Source organism: Lolium perenne, chromosome 7 (genome assembly GCF_019359855.2).
Source record: "Lolium perenne isolate Kyuss_39 chromosome 7, Kyuss_2.0, whole genome shotgun sequence".
In the NCBI taxonomy this organism is placed as follows: Eukaryota; Viridiplantae; Streptophyta; class Magnoliopsida; order Poales; family Poaceae; genus Lolium; species Lolium perenne.
Window position 1 is genome coordinate 176,104,856 of NC_067250.2, and position 3,365 is coordinate 176,108,220.

Below are 3,365 nucleotides of genomic sequence, written 5' to 3' on the forward strand. Positions count from 1 at the left end.
AAATAAAAGGCAGAATCTGTCAAAATAGAACAGTCCGTAAAGACGAATTTTATTGGGGCACCAGACTTGCTCAAATGAAAATGCTCAAATTGAATGAAAGTTGCGTACATATCTGAGGATCACTCACGTAAATTGGCATAATTTTCTGAGTTACCTACAGAGAATTTTGCCCAGATTCGTGACAGCAAAGAAATCTGTTTCTGCGCAGTAATCCAAATCTAGTATTGACTTTACTATCAAAGACTTTACTTGGCACAACAATGCAATAAAATAAGATAAGGAGAGGTTGCTACAGTAGTAAACAACTTCCAAGACACAAATATAAAACAAAATACTGTAGCAAAATAACACATGGGTTATCTCCCAAGAAGTTCTTTCTTTATAGCCATTAAGATGGGCTCAGCAGTTTTAATGATGCACTCGCAAGAAATAGTAGTTGAAGCAAAAGAGAGCATCAAGAGGAAAATTCAAAACACATTTAAGTCTAACATGCTTCCTATGCAAAGGAATCTTGTAAATAAACAAATTCAAGAAGCATAATGCAACAAGCATAGAAAAACTAGACAAGCTCAACTTCAAGATTTTAAGCATATAGAGAGGTGTTTTAGTAACATGAAAATTTCTATAACCATATTTTCCTCTCTCATAATAACTTTCAGAGGCATCATGAACAAACTCAACAATATAAGTATCACATAAAGCATTCCTATTCACATGCATAAAAGTATCATTACTCTCCACATAAGCATAATCAATTTTATTAGATGTAGTGGGAGCAAATTCAACAAAGTAGCTATCATTATTATTCTCATCATCAAATATAGGAGGCATATTGTAATCATAATCAAATTTATCCTCCATAACAGGTGGTACTAAAAGACCAATATCATTATAATCATCATAAATAGGAGGCAAAGTATCATCAAAGTAAATTTTCTCCCGAATGCTTGGGGGACTAAAAAGATCATGCTCATCAAAGCCAGCTTCCCCAAGCTTAGAATTTTCCATAGCATTAGCAACAATAGTGTTCAAAGTATTCATAGTAATAACATTCCCATTAGCATGCATATAAAGTTCCATGGTTTTTTTAATTCTCTCTTCAAACACATCATGTCCTAATTCAAGATAAAGTTCATAAAGATCTCTCATATTTTTGTTGTTTTCCATTATGCCTAACTAGTGTAAAATAAGAAACAAAAAGTTGCAATTGCAGGATCTAAAGGAAATAGCTTCGAGCACAAACACAATGGCGCCAGAAAAGCATCAAGACTGAACCGAAGTATGAGTGCCTTTTACCTTTCCTCCCCGGCAACGGCGCCAGAAAATAGCTTGACTGCCTACAACTGGCGCGTGGTTGACAAGGGAGGAAATCCCTGTATTGTAGCTTTTTGTTCCCCGGCAACGGCGCTAGAAAATAGCTTGATGTCTACGCCCCCTCCTTTTCCTGTAGACAGTGTTGGGCCTCCAAGAGCAGAGGTTTGTAGAACAGCAGCAAGTTTTCCCTTAAGTGGATCACCCAAGGTTTATCGAACTCAGGGAGGAAGAGGTCAAAGATATCCCTCTCATGCAACCCTGCAACCACAAAGCAAGAAGTCTCTTGTGTCCCCAACACACCTAATAGGTGCACTAGTTCGGCGAAGAGATAGTGAAATACAGGTGGTATAAATAAGTAGTAGCAACGGCACCAGAAAAGTGCTTTGCCCAGGACAGTAAACAAGCAGTAGTAACGCAGTAAAACAGTAAACAAGCGGCGATAGCGATATTTAGGAACAAGGCCTAGGGATCATACTTTCACTAGTGGACACTCTCAACATTGATCACATAACAGAATAGATAAATGCATACTCTACACTCTTGTTGGATGATGAACACCATTGCGTAGGATTACACGAACCCTCAATGCCGGAGTTAACAAGCTCCACAATTCAATGTTCATATTTAAATAACCTTAGAGTGCATGAAAGATCAACACGACTAAACCAAGTACTAACATAGCATGCACACTGTCACCTTCACACTATGTAGGAGGAATAGATCACATCAATACCATCATAGCAATAGTTAACTTCATAATCTACAAGAGATCATAATCATAGCCTACGCCAAGTACTAACACGGATGCACACACTGTCACCATTACACCGTGCAGGAGGAATAAACTACTTTAATAACATCACTAGAGTAGCACATAGATAAATTGTGATACAAAACACATTGCAATCATAAAGAGATATAAATAAGCACTTCACTATGCCATTCATAACAGTGAATAAGTATTCTGTGAAATATAGCCTAAGAGACCCACACGGTGCACACACTGTCACCTTTACACACGTGGGACAAGGAGTCTCCGGAGATCACATAAGTAAAATTCACTTGACTAGCATAACGACATCTAGATTACAAGCATCATCATATGAATCTCAATCATGTAAGGCAGCTCATGAGATTATTGTATTGAAGTACATAGGAGAGAGATGAACCACATAGCTACCGGTACAGCCCCGAGCCTCGATGGAGAACTACTCCCTCCTCATGGGAGACAGCAGCGTTGCTGAAGATGGCGGTGGTGTTGATGGAGAAGCCTTCCGGGGGCACTTCCCCGTCCCGGCGGCGTGCCGGAACAGAGACTCCTGTCCCCCAGATCTTGGCTTCGCGATGGCGGCGGCTCTGGAAGGTTTCTGTGGGTTTCGTCGAACGTGATAGGGTTTTCGCGATGGAGGCTTTAAATAGGCGGAAGGGCAAGGTCGGTGGACTTCTGGGGGGGCCACACACCAGGGCGGCGCGGCCCCCCCCTCTGGCCGCGCCGGGCACACGTCTGGTGGCCCTGTGGCCCCCCTCTGACCTCTCTCGGGTGTTCTGGAAGCTTCGTGTGAAAATAGGATGCTGGGCGTTGATTTCGTCCGATTCCGAGAATATTTCCTTACTAGGATTTCTGAAACCAAAAATAGCAGAAAACAGGAACTGGCACTTCGGCATCTCGTCAATAGGTTAGTTCCGGAAAACGCATAAATATGACATAAAGTATGCATAAAACATGTAGATATCATCAGTAATGTAGCATGGAACATAAGAAATTATCGATACGTCGGAGACGTATCAGTTGTGCAGGTTCCACGTTGGCGCCGGAATCTCTGGTGTTGCACCGCACTACATCTCGCCGCCATCAACCTTCAACGTGCTTCTTGGCTCCTACTGGTTCGATTAAACCTTGGTTTCATACTGAGGGAAAACTTGCCGCTGTACGCATCACACCTTCCTCTTGGGGTTCCCAACGGTCGCGTGCTGTACGCATATCAGTATGCTGAATGGATTTCCAGTATCGTACCTGTGGAGAAAAAGGACGGCCGATGGCGCGTTGCCAT